The sequence below is a fragment of the Elephas maximus genome, chromosome 10 (assembly GCF_024166365.1).
Source record: "Elephas maximus indicus isolate mEleMax1 chromosome 10, mEleMax1 primary haplotype, whole genome shotgun sequence".
In the NCBI taxonomy this organism is placed as follows: Eukaryota; Metazoa; Chordata; class Mammalia; order Proboscidea; family Elephantidae; genus Elephas; species Elephas maximus.
In genome coordinates, this window is record NC_064828.1 from 91,204,706 (window position 1) to 91,218,874 (window position 14,169).

The following is a 14,169-nucleotide window of genomic DNA, read 5'->3' on the forward strand; positions in this document are numbered from 1 at the left end:
GTGGCTTGAGGCCACAGCTGTTGCACCAGAAGCATTAGATTGGTTCTGACTGACTTTGACCAGGTGAGTTCTCTTTGTTGATAAAGAAGATCCTCTTGTCAGATCTGCCAGGGCTCCTCCCTCCAGCCTCTCACCTACTTCATCAACAGTGTCCTTGAGTCAGCAAGGTCATTCCTGTACTGGCTGCCAGCTGCCTGCCTGCTGCCCTTCTCCAGCCAGGCCAGGGTGTGTTGCTTTGTTGTCACTGCTCACCACCCGTGACTCCTTGGCAAGGTCTTCCCGGGCATGAGCTTCCACTCTGCATGACCCACCGTGAAGTACTTCTCTGACCCTGATGGTGATAAGCGCTTGCCAAGCCTAATTCTTAAGTACTTGGCAAGTGTTAGTTCTGCCTCATCTATTCCCTTTTAAATATGGGCTAAGCAAGGGCAAGAAGAATGAATAATAAAGATGGTATAGAAGATAACTACTTATTGAGAGCCTATCATGTGCCAAGTACAGAACTATGTTCAGTATAGCTGCTATTTCATTACTCTCCTAAACATGACACAAAGTAGGTATTATTATCCCTACTTTTCTTTTTGTAAGACTGAGGCACATACAGGTGGATGAAATTACCTATGCAGCTAGTTAGTGTCCAACCTCAACTTGAACTCAGGTTTGACTTTGAAGCCCATTTGGGGTTCTCTGCTGAGATCCTAGCTGTTCGGCCCCTAGCTAAGTGCTCTTTGCTTGGAGAGTCTGCCATGTGTCCTACCTTTTGAGTGCCCAGGGAGCCCAGCTCTTTCATTTATCCAGTGTGACCTTCCCTTCTCAAGACTCCTGATTAGGAGCATAAGAATTTAAAACCTTTTAGGGGTTTCCTGGTCCTGTTTTGTCCTAAGCTGCCATCAGGGTTAACTGGAAAACAGCATCAGATGGTAGACTTATTGCCTTTGAGAACTTTGCTTTTTAAATTCTTGCCAAGTTTTTCTCTACGGAGCCTTGATGAAGCCCTCTCCCCCTCCACCGTGCCCCCCCCCCCGGCCCCCGACCCCAGCTACAGGAGCCTTTTCTTTCATATTTCTTTATTCCTTTTATGCCCATTTCATAGCCCCCTGGGAAGTAGGGCAGACATTTCTGTTCCTGCCTCATAGATAAGGAAATGGAGATACCAGGGCTGTGGTAGAACTTAGTCAGGCAGCACCTGGATATCCTCACTCCTGGATGCTAGGGCTTATCATTCCATCACACTACCTGCCAGTCTTCTTCCATGATGTTGTTGTTAGTTGCCACCGGGTCAGCTGTGGCTCATGACAACGTCACATATAACAGAACAAAACATTGCCCAGTCCTGTGCCATCTCCTGATTCTTGGCATGTTTGAGTTCATTTTTGTGGTAGCGATTTTGCATGGCTTATCTTCCAGTACTATATAATATTTGTTCTGATCTATAAGGTTTCATTGGCTAATTTTCTGAAGTTGATCATCAGGCCTTTCTTCCTAGTCTGTCTTAGTCTGGAAGCTCTGCTGAAACCTGTCCACCCTGGGTGACCCTGCTGGCATTTGAAATACCAGTGGCATAGCTTCCAGCATCACAGCAATATGCAAGCCACCACAGTACAACAAACTAATAGACAGGTAGTAGTATCTACTTCCTTAGTCATATGCATTTGCTTTTGTGGATAAGATTGAGTTTTGTTTCTTCCGTGATTTGCCTTAGGGGAAATCAAAGAAAACTTGGGTAAAAACTGGTGGTGTCACTGAGAAAAGAGACCAGGGTGTGTAGCCCATAGGAGGAGGGAGAACCCTGGCTTTGGGGTGGATAGGGGCTACATTGGAAGAGAGTAATTGGGGGTGACATTTCACTTGCATAGCCCATAGTAGGAGGGAGAACTCTGGCTTTGGGCTGGGGTGGAAGGCTACAGTGAGAGAGAGCTGTTGGGAGTGATATCTCACTTGCATAACTGAGAGGCAGGTCATGGACTTCAAAAAATGAAAGCATAGAACCTGGATGTCCAAAGCAACTGTCAGAACAGTGATCTCAAAAGTAGGGTGTATCCACTGTAAGTATCATAAGTACTAAAACTTCCATTTATTTTATAATTAAAAAAAGGAAAAGTTAAGCTTTACATATTCTAAATATGTGTATTGACACTGGAATCCTCAAATGTCTTGCCAGATGGCCACATGGGTCATATAGTATTCATATATCCTGAAGGGAGGACAAGTTTTCCGCCATGTGGAAGGTTTACCATTGGTACTTTAACGTGTACATTTGTCCATAGCAAACTAGGATATATCACATTTTAGATGTGCCTGTTTAAGTGGATTTATGGATTATATGATCTAATTTTTATGAAAATGACCTTCACAAAATAGACAAGTAGCTTATAAAAACTCCTTCAGAGAAACCTTGGATTGAAGATAATGCTAGTATTACAAGTGAGCAATAAGAAAATGTGAGAGCTGTCACTTCTCCTAATTGGAGATTTTTGTCAGTCCTGTTATGAGATGAAAATAATAAAGCTATAATCAGAGCTGACACAAAGTCAGTCTCCCAAAATACCATCAAGAAGACCATTTAAAATAAAGGTTTGCTTCTACTGGGAAGAAGGACTGGGCTACCTACTTCTGAAAAAATTGACCAGTGAAAACCTTATGGATAGCAATGGATCATTTTCTGATACAGTCCTGGAAGATGAGCTCCTCAGGTTGGAAGGCACTCAAAACATGACTTGGGAAGAGCTGCCTGTTCAGAGTCCACCTTAATGACATGGATGGAGTAAAGCTTTCAGAACCTTCATTTGCTGATGTGTCTTGACTCAAATGAGAAGAAACAGCTGTAAATATCAATTAATAGTATGACTGTATGAAGTATGAATCCAGGAAAATTGGACATTGTCAAAAATGAAATGGGACACTTGAAGACCAATATCCTAGGCATTAGTGAGCTGAAATGGACTGTTATTGGCTATTTGAATTAGGCAGTCATATGGTCTACTATGCCAGGAATGACAAGTTGAAAGACATCACATTCATTGTCAAAAAGAACATTTCAAGATCTATCCTGAAATACAATACTGTCAATGATAGGATAATATCCATATGCTTACAAGGAAGACCAGTTAATACAATTATTACTCAAATTTACATACCAACCACTAGTGCCAAAGATGAAGAAATTGAAGATTTTTACCAGCTTCTGTGTCTGAAATCAGACTCTCAATCAATATGCACTGGTAATTAATGGTGATTGGAATGTGAAAGTTGGAAACAAAAAAGGATCAGTAGTTGGAAAATATGGCCTTGGTAATAGAAATGATGTGGAAGGTCAGAGATAGAATTTTGTAAGACCGATGACTTACTTATTCATTGGGAATACCTTTTTTCAACAACATAAATGGTGGCTGCTATACATGTGGACCTTGCCAGATGGAATACACAAGAATCAAATTGACTACATCTGTGGAAAGAAACAGTACAGAAGCTCAATATCGTCTGTCAGAACAAGGCCAGCGGCTGACTGCAGAACAGACCATCAATTGCTCATATGCAAATTCAAGTTGTAGCTGAAGATAATTAAAACAAGTCCATGAGAGCCAAAATATGACCAGGACTATATCTCACCTCAGTTTAAAGAATAGATTTGACACATCGAACACTAATGATCAAAGACCAGACAACTTGTGGAATGACATCAAGGACATCACACACGAAAAAAGCAAAAGGTCATTAAAAAGATAGGAAAGAAAGAAAAGACCAAAAAGGATGTCAGAAGAGACTCTGAAACTTGCTTATGAACATAGTGCATCTCTAGTAAATAGAAGAAATGATGAAGTAAAAGAGCTGAACAGAAGATTTCAAAAGGCGGCTCAAAGAGACAAAAGTATTATAATGAAATATGCAAAGACCTGAACTTAGAAAACCAAAAGGGAAGAACAAGCTTGGCATTTCTCAAGCTTCAAGAACTGAAGAAAAAATTCAAGCCTCGAGTTACAATATTGAAGGATTCTATGGGCAACAAATATAATGACTCAGGAAGCGTAAAAGAAGATGGAAGGAATACACAGAGTCACTTTACCAAAAAGGATTGGTCGACATTCAGTCATTTCAGGAAGTAGCATATAATCAAAAACTGATGCTATTGAAGGAAGAAGTCCAAGTAGCACTGAAGGCACTGGCGAAAATTAAGGCTCCAAGGAATTGATGGAATACCAGTTGAGATGTTTCAACAAATGGATGCAATGCTGGAATGCTCACTCATCTATGCCAAGAAATTTGAAGACATCTACCTGGCCAGTTGACTGGAAGAGATGCATATAAATGCCTATTCCAAAGGAAAATGATCCAACAGAATGCAGAAATTAATATCACCTGTAAGTAAAATTATGCTGAAGATAACTCAAAAACTGTTGCAGCAGTACGTCAACCAGAAACTGCCAGAAATTAAGGCAGATTCAGAAGAGGGTGTGGAACGAGGGATATGATTGCTAATATCAGATGGATCTTGGCCGAAAACAAATAATACCAGAAAGATGCTTACTTGTGTTTTATTGACTATGCAAAGGCATTCTACTGTGTGGATCATAACAAATTATGGATAACATTGAGAAGAACGGGAATTCCAGAACACTTACTTGTGCTTGTACCAAACCTGTACTTAGACCAAGAGGCAGGTGTTTGAAGGGGATACTGCGAAGTATAAAATCAGGAAAGGTGTACATCAGGGTTGTATCCTTTCACCATACTTATTAAGTCTGAATGCTGAGCAAGTAATCAGAGAAGCTGGACTATATGAAGAAGAATGTGGCATCAAGATTGGAGGGAGACTCGTTAACAACCTGCGATATGCAGATGACACAACCTTGCCTGCAAGAAGTGAAGAGGACTTGAAGCACTTACCGATGAAGATCAAGGACCACAGCCTTCAATACGGATTACACCTTAACATAAAGAAAACAAAAATCCTCATAACTGGACCAATAAGCAACATTAAGATAAACAGAAAATATTGACTTTGCAAGGATTTCATTTTACTCAGATCCACAATCAACGCCCATAGAAGCAGCAGTCAAGAAATCAAATGACTTACTGCATTGGGCAAATCTGCAAAAGACCTCTTTACAGCGTTAAAAAGCAAACATGTCACCTTGAGGACTGGTGTGCCTGATCCAAGCCGTGGTGTTTTCCATTTCGTAAGCATGTGAAGGTTGGACCGTGAATAAGGAAGGCCGGAGAAGAACGGATGCATTTGCATTACGGTGTTGGAGAAGAATATTAAGTATTCTGCCAGAAAAAGGAACAAACGTGTCTCGAAAAAGTATAGCCAGGATATTCCTTAGAAGCAAGGACGGCGAGACTTCATCTTATGTACTTTGGACATGTTATCAGAAGGGACCAGTCCCTAGAGAAGGACGTCGTGCTTGGTAAAGTAGAGGATCAGTGAAAAAGAGGAAGACCCTCAATAGGATGGATTGACATAGTGGCTGCAACAATGGGCTCAAATATAGCAATGATTGTGATGATGGCACAGGACTGGGTAGAGTTTTGTTCTGTTGTACACAGTGTCGCTATGAGATATAACCCACTTGACAGCACCTAACAATGACAACATTGTTAATGACAAACGTTTTCCTAAGTTCCCAATGTGCCCTGAAAATATGCCTAGTAATAGAGTGGAGCCATTAAAGTTAGCAAGAAATTTAAAAGTATTTCTGCTTCATCTGTATCACATTTTTTGTTTTAAATTTTTGATGTAGGTTTTATAATTTTTATAATGTTATAGTAAATCTTGTATGTAATTTATGAATTTATATATGTGATGGGTGCTCAAATAATTTTTAATGGAGATGGATGTAAATGAGTCAGGGAATCTAACTGCTGTAATAACTCCGTGATCTGCCAACTTAACAAAATAAAAGCTTAATTTCTTGCTCATGTCATGGCCCAGTGTAGGTTAGGCAAGTTGTGTAAGGCTGTATTCAGTGCAGATGTACAGAGACCCTGGCTTCTTTTATCTACTGCCTCTGTCTTGTGTCAGCTGGCACTTGAAAGAAGAAAAATCAAACCCAGTGCCATCAAGTCGATTCAGACTCATAGCGACCCTACAGGACAGAGTAGAACTGCCCCATAGAGTTTCCAAGGAGCGCCTGGTGGATTCATACTGCTGACTCTTTGGTTAGTGGCCATAGCACTTAACCACTATGCCAGAGAGTGTGGGAAATTAGGCTTCTTTGGGCCAGGTCTAGATGAGGTACATCACTTCCCTACATTCTGTTGACTAGAACTCCGTCACAAGCCTGCTCCCAACTGCAGGTGAGGCTAGGAAGTATCTGGCTGTGAGTCCAGTTATTGTTGTTGTGTGCCGTTGAGTACAGTAGATAAAGGAAAACTGGAGAATGACTCGTCAGTCTGAATCAGAGTGGAAGATCAAAAAAGTGTAGAGACTACTGTGCTCACAGGAGTTGGAGAACTGAAAAGATAGAATACTGTGGTTAGAATTTGGCATACTGAAGTGTGTTCATCAATCTAATAAGGGTTCTAGTCAGTACCCCTTGTGTGCCAGGCACTGTTCATGGCTCTGGGGACACAGCGGTGAACAGAACAAACATTTCTTCTAGCGAGAAGCTGGTATTTGAGAACTGACATTCATTTGTCCTGAATGAGAGACTCAAGTCAGTGTGGGAACAATCAGGATGGAAAAGGGAAATGTTTGAAAAAGTTATTTTGATTTGTACCAAGTGATTTAAAACCGAACTCAACCAGACCCAGCTTTATACCCTGGTCTTGATAGCCACCTGCTTGCTATGTGATCTTCGGCAAGTTACCTCACCTCTCAAGCATGTTTCCTCCTCTGTAAATGGGAATAAGGTTGTTCTGAGATTTAAGCAAGAGAATAAACATAAAGCACTTACTCATAGGGTCACTGTAGGTCGGAATCGACTCGATGGCACTGGGTTTCTGGGCTCTTACTGTAGCACAGAGGATGCTCCAGTAAATGATCGTTGTTGTTGTGTGCAGTCTAGCCGATTCTTACTCATGGTGACAACATAGGACAGAGTAGAGCTGCCCCATAGGGTTTCCTAGGCTGAAATTTTATAGGAGCAGATCGCTAGGTCTTTTCTCCTTGGAGCCACTGGTGGGTTTGAACCACTGATTTTTCAGTTAGCAGCCGTATTCTTAACCATTGTGCCACCAGGGGTCCTCCTATGATCATAAATACCATCAATAAAATAATAATATTTATTAGGAAGGTTAATACCATGACCCATGCAGATTACCTGAGCTAATGATTTGTCAGATGAAGGTAGGTCTGAGAGAACCTCCTCTCTCTTTTTGCCACTCAGGTGATTACCTGATCATTATTGTCCTTAACATTTAATTTTTTTTTGTTTGTTTATTTTTCACGTTTTATTGTGGTTGGGTGAAAGTTTACAGAGCAAATTAGTTTCCCATTCAACAATTTACACACATTTCTTTTTCGTGCCATTAGCTGCAGTTCTCTCAATGTGACAGCATTGTACCCACTTCCTCCCTGAGTTTCCTATTTCCATTTACGCATCTTTCCTGTCCCTTCCTGCCTTCTGAACTCTGTTTTTGGGCAAATGCTGCTCTTTTGTCTAGTATGGTTGATTGTTCTGAGGAGCCCATTCCTCACAAGTGTTATTGTTCACTTTATAGTCCTGTCTGTTGTTTGGCTAAAATGTTATCTCTGGGAGTGGGTTCAGTTCTAGGTTTGAAGGGTGTCTAAGGGCTGTAGTCTTGGCAGGGGGAGGGGGGTCCCACCACTCTCTATCAGACTAGTAAGTCTGGTCTTTTTTTTAAATTTGAATTTTGTTCTACATTTTTTTCTCCCACTCTGTCTAGGACCTTCTACTATGATCCTGATCTGAGCCGCTGGTATTGGTAGCTGGGCACCATCTAATTCTTCCGGTCTCAGGCTCGTGGAGGCTGTGGTTCATGTGGTCCATTAATCCTTTGAACTGTTTCCTTCAGATTTTTATTTTCTTCACTCTTCTTTGCTTCATACAGGAAGAGACCAATAATTGTATCTTAGATGTCCATTTAATGTTTTTTAAATTAAAAGTGGATATTTAATTTAAAAGTTATATATTTGTAATTGATGCATTGTTGAAAATATGGCAGAACATAAAAGTGGTAATCATCCATAAACATAATATTCAGATACAACTACTCTTAACATGTTTGTGTATTTCCTTCCTGTTTTTTTTTTTTCTACCTGGGCTCAAGCTTAGAAAGATCTAGAGTGAGTTCCTCAGCTGGGCACCACTTTTCAGGGTTGACAGTCAATATTGTCCTTTGGCCCTCTGGAGTCCTTCAAAGAAGAGGTTCTCTGTAGGGACAGGGGTAGCTTTTCAACCAGCCCAGTGAGCTTTCTGCCACTTTGATTCTCTCCTGATGCTCTCTGGCTGTGCAATTTTAGCTTCTTGATTTTGAATGTGCAGGAAATTCTGTTTCCTGAATACTAACCAGCAATTTTTCTTTATATCGCTGGTTCTCTGTTTCTAGGTGGCTGGTGGAACCAGGTACACTCACGGAAGTATGCACGTCTCAAAGACTGAGATGGTTTCCTGCCTCTTTCTTGCTCAGTGTGGTAGTCTATAATCTGCCTTGGCTCCCATAAGTTACTAATCTCCATGGGCTAAATCAGTCACTCGATCTCTGTCTTTGGAGGATGGGACAGGAAATTTAAAATTCAGAGTGGTCCAGTACTTATGATGTCCTAGTGGTCACCTCATTCTCATTATCTGGTAATAGTGATTCTATGTTCATAATTCACAATCAACAATCATTTATTCGAGCATCAACTACTCCCTGCCAGACCCAGTGTGTGAGGTCCTTTCAGGAAGGAGGCGCTATCTCTTAAAAGAAGCAGAGACAGGATAGAGGACTTGGTTCAGTTGAAACCAAACCTGACTCAGGGAAGGGTCTTTGGAGGGGGGAATTTCGGGGGAATTTTTAGGGCAGGAAAGAAAGGCATCAGCTGGCAACTGTGCATTGGGAGCTTCTTGGCATCTTTCTGAATCTGCTTCTGATTTCATTTGGATTTTCCCAGTCTGAGCCTGCGTTTACTTTCGCCTCTCCAAGGCTTTCTTTCAGGGTCTAGATAATGCAAACTGATGATGTGAACAAAGCTGTGGGGAGAATGATGGGTACTTATTACAACACTTTAAAGGCAAATATTTCATTTATTCTTGCCTCTAACAAGGGTTTTCAACAAAAGTCTGCAGAATGACTTTAAAAGGTTTTGTTTAAATACATATTGCTTACAAACAATTGATATGCTAATTACACATGAATGATGCATTGAAGTTAGTTCTCCAAAAGAATTTTACTGGGTAGTTTTTTTTTTTTTTTAATTTGGCAGTTTTAGCTATGGGAAGGTAAGAAAACTACCGTTTAAAATGCCATTATTTAGTCTTGTTTACTAAATTAGACTGGCCTTCCTTATCCCTTATCCCATTAAGCTTGCTTGAGGATTTTATAATTGAACATGCAAAGTGAAACATTTTTTACACAGGAAAAACCTCAGAGCACTCACAGCACAATGTAAGAAAGCAGCACCAGTCGCTGCAGGGCAGGGTGGGTGAATGCTGCAGGCCCAGCCCCAGTTTGTGACCAGAGGAGCCTGGAATTAAACATGAGGCCCTGCTGGGACTTTTTTTTCCCTGTCATACACATGCTTCTTAAAGTGGGATGTGAAAAATATCACTGTGTGTACCTATGGATTTAGACAATACGTTTGAAATGTTATGAGTTCTGAAGCCGTGAAGGATGGATTTCTGGGATTTTAGGGTGGCTCAGTGGTAGAATTCTCTCCTTCCCTACAAAAGACCCAGGTTCAATTCCTGGCCAGCGTACCTCAAGCGCTGCCACCACCCATCTGTTAGTGGAGGCTTGCATGTTGCTGTGATGCTGAAGAAGTTTCAGCAGAGCTTGCAGACTAAGACAGGCTAGCAAGAGAGGCCTGGCAATCTACTTCTGAAAATCAGCCAAGGGATCACAATGGTCTGATATATTACCTATTCATGGGGATGGCACAGATCCAGGCAGTGTTTCGTTCCTTTGTGCATGGGGCCGCCATGAGTCAGGGCTAACTAGACAGCAGCTAATAACAGCAAGAGAGACTTGAGAGATTGCATCCTGGCCACTACAACTCCCAGTTTAGTCTGTAAACCGGGGAAGGGTTTCGGAGTAAACACTGCTGGTGTGTATTCTTCAAATTATGCCTCACCAGCTTACATGCTGATCTCCTGGGTTGGACAGAGCTGAAGGTGAGGGGAAACTCTTACTGAACTGGGAATCAGTGGATCTGGGCTCCGGCTCCGGCTCTGGCTCTGTGGCCCCTGGATCAATCACTTAACCTGTGCATCTAAATCTATCCATCTGTGAAATGCAATTGATAAAATTCATTCTGTGAACCTTGAAAGGATTTTGAGGATCAGTCTTTACCCCTACTTTACAGATGAGGAAACCGAGACGCAGAGACGTTAAATCATATCCAACATCACACAGCTATTAAATGGCAGAACCACCAGACAAATGGTGCTTTGTTCATAAACATTTAGGCAAAGGAAAATTGCTTCGTCACTTGCAAGATGCTGGTGCTGGGCACATTATTAGAGATCTTTGAGATCATCTAAAAATTAAGGATATTAAGGATATGATAAACTAAGAAACCAGTTGCCACTGAGTCAACTCCTACTCATGATGATCCCACCTGTTTCAGAATAGAACTGCACTCCATAGGGTTTTCATGGCTGTGACCTTTTGGAAGCATGTCACCAAGCCTTTCTTCTGAGGTACCTCTGGGTGGGTTAGAACCGACAACCTGTAGGTTAGCAGTTGAGGGCTTAGCCTTGTGCACCACTGAGATAGGTTGAAAACATCTTGCACAGCTGCTCACGTATAGTCCTACTCCCACTGCTGTTGAGTTGATTTTGACTCCTAGCAACCCCATAGGGTTTCCAAGGCTGTAAATCTCCACAGAAGCAGACTGCCACATCTTTCTCCTGTGGAGCCACTAGTGGTTTCGAACTGTTGACCTTTCGGTTAGCAGTCAGTTGCTTTAACCACTGCACCACCGGGGCTCCTTGCTCACGTATAGTCACTGTTCAAATATTTATTTCCAACTTTTTTTTTTTTTTCAATGAACAGTTCCCCTTTCCTTTCTCTTTTATAAAATTAGGTAAACTATGTGTGTTATAAAAAATACATGGTGGTATACCATAATGCAGTAGATGTTAGAAGAGGCCGGTTGGAATGATTAGGGCAGGAAGCCTGGGTAGAATAATGGATCAGCCTGGGTTAACACACCAAACGCTCTATCAAATATTCATGGTACCGCCGTGGCCCTGGGCTTACTGAAAAAGAAGTATCTAAAAGTGGTGTGCAGTCAGAATACCCAGGTAACCTTGTCCTGCTTAAACCCTTAATTTACACATTTGAAGTATCTGAAGTATAGTCAACAATAGCCATGAAGAATGTCAAGTTCCAAAGTGAAAACGCATCCTTCGCAGAGAAGATGTGTGTCCCTCCGAGATCAGAGGGGGCACGGTTGTCAGTTGTGAGCAGGAGGGATGAGGTGGGGAAGGTGCTGGTTAGGGTGCTGCCCCCCTCAGGCAGGTAGCCGTAAAGCTATTACCTCAGAAGAAGTGCATGTATAGGTATGTGTCACTTCATGTCCTTTTGGGCAATGTCCGACCTCATGGACATCCGTGGTCCCATAAGTTTATAATAATAATAATAATAAAAAAACCAAACCCAGTGCCGTCCAGTCGATCCCGACTCATAGCAACCCTAGAGGGCAGAGTAGAACTGCCCCATAGAGTTTCCAAGGAGTGCCTGGTAGATTTGAACTGCCGACCCTTTGGTCAGCAGCCGTAGCACTTAACCACTATGCCACCACGGTTTCCAAGGTTATAATAGGGTTCAGAAAATAGAGTTCAGAAATTCCAATCAGATAAGGGAATATAGCAGAAGTGCGCTGCTAAGTATGTATATCTGATCTGTCTCTCACTGGCTGTCTGGATCTTCAGACCCAGCCCTGGGTCTGCAGGGCTGGCACTCATTCATGGCTGCCGGTCCCATCACGCTCGCCTCAGGCAGGGACCACACAGATGCTGCCAAAACCCCGCAGTCAGACCGGGTGCCCTGCATGTGATGCCAGAGTTTATGGCTCCTCCCACGGTGGCAGCTGCAGAAAGGTCCAGGTTATGGCAGTCTTAGTAGGAGCAGTAAAGGCGGCCCACGGAAGAGGAGATGAGGAGGGGTGGGCAGAGCTGGAAGAGTTTAAAACCCCTCAGGTGGTGTGAGGAAGGGAGGCAGGGAGGAAGGAAGAGAATGGAGCTGGAGCCAGACGGGCCAGGAGGCAGCCAGCTGGATGGCAAGTGCTCCACCTCCAGCGGGTGGGCGGGCAAGGCCGGGTGCTGCTCTCAGAGACTGGGCGGCTAACACACAGGAATGGCGTTGCAGAACCAAGAAGTCACACAGGAATGGCGTTGCAGAACCAAGAAGTTTTCACGCCGTCCCTCACTGCAGCAGTGGTGGCGTGGGTCCTGGGCTGTGGGATGACTCTTACACACTCCTTTCCTGTATATAATGTAATATTTGCACAATGTCCAAATTAAGTAATGTCCTATTTCACAGAATGTATGTTGGGCGTTAAGTTATGCATGCCTGTACTATATAGCAGCAGACCATGGACACTCTCTTTTCCTTGGTCCTTGAAAAAACCAGTTGCTTTCTAGTTGATTCTGACTCATGGTGACCCCAAGTGTGTCAGAGTAGAACTGTGCTCTGTAGGGGTTTCCATGTTTGATTTTTCAGAAATACATCACCAGCCCTTTCTTCCAAGGTGTCTCTGGGTGGACTTAAACTTCCAGACTTTTGCTTAGCAACCGATAGCATTAGTGGTTTGCACAACCCAGGGACTGCTCTTAATGTCCTCTTACTGCACTGATGAGTTGATACTCTACTTGTGTGGAGATAGCCCAATACAAAACAGCTGGGTTTTAAATGTGTAACTACTCACTGGAAATCTGTAAGCCAGTGACAAAGCCATGTGGTTGTGTATCCTCTCTGTGGTGCCTGTGAATTGCAGCTGTTCATAGAGGCAGGACTGGTATCACCTGGCTTTGCGTATCTCCTGGATGGAAGAGTGATAAAAAGTGCCTACTCTTCCCGTGTAAACCCTGGTGGTGTAGTGGTTAAGAGCTACTGCTGCTAACCAAAAGGTCGCCACTTTGAATCCACCAGGTGCTCCTTGGAAACCCTGTGGGGCAGTTCTACTCTGTCCTATAGGGTTGCTATGAGATGGAATCCACTGAATAGCGAGTGTGTGTGTGTATTCTTCCCTCAGTGTGGTGATCCAACAGCAAAGGAGGGACTGTTTGATGGCAGGGATGGGAGTAGGAGGAGGAGACAGCGGTGTGATGAAAATGCAAGGAGGAAAGAGGACAGCTGGTGCCACCTGCCAATGAGGTGAAGCCCTCCTGAATTCCTGGCAGAGCCACTGAAATGGAATCATAAGGAAGGTGGGAGAGCTCATCACCCACTTACTATCCTGTCTCTGTGAGAGAAGAAAGACCTTTATGTAATAAAATTTTACCTTGAATCTCAGGAGACTGGTAACTTGAACTGCCAGAATAGTGTTTGCAATATTCTTTAATATTGGTTTTGAATGTGTACTTTTATTCAGCACCAGGCATGTGAGTTTTCAGCTTTTTTTGTCTCTTTAAAAAAAGAAGTTAGAAGGTTTGACCCCCATGCACACATGCAAATGGCCTGGTAAACAGTAGGTGTCAGTGGGCCATAAGACTTCCCACAGATTAATACATGTTTAGTTACAGTGAGCATTCTTATTGTTGTTAGGTGCTGTTGAGTTGGTTCAGACTCATAGCAACCCTATGTATAACAGATGAAGCATTGCCCAGTCCCGCGCTATCCTCCCAATCATTGCTATGTTTGAGCCTGTCATTGCAGCCACTGTGTCAGTCTGTCTTATTGAGGGTCTTCCTCTTTTTCACTGACCCTCCACCAAGCACGATGTCCTTCTCCAGGGACTGGTCCCTCCTGATAGCATGTCCAAAGTACGTGAGACAAAGTCTCTCCATCCTGGCTTCTAAGGAACATTCTGCCTGTACTTCTTCCAGGACAGATCTGTTC

The 14,169-nt window shown here is 42.8% G+C and overlaps 1 protein-coding gene across 1 annotated transcript in view; it reads left to right on the plus strand.

Moving 5' to 3' along the window:
• The window catches only part of NRXN3 (neurexin 3), a 1,867,393-nt gene that overhangs the window by 209,632 nt on the left and 1,643,592 nt on the right, over window positions 1-14,169 (plus strand).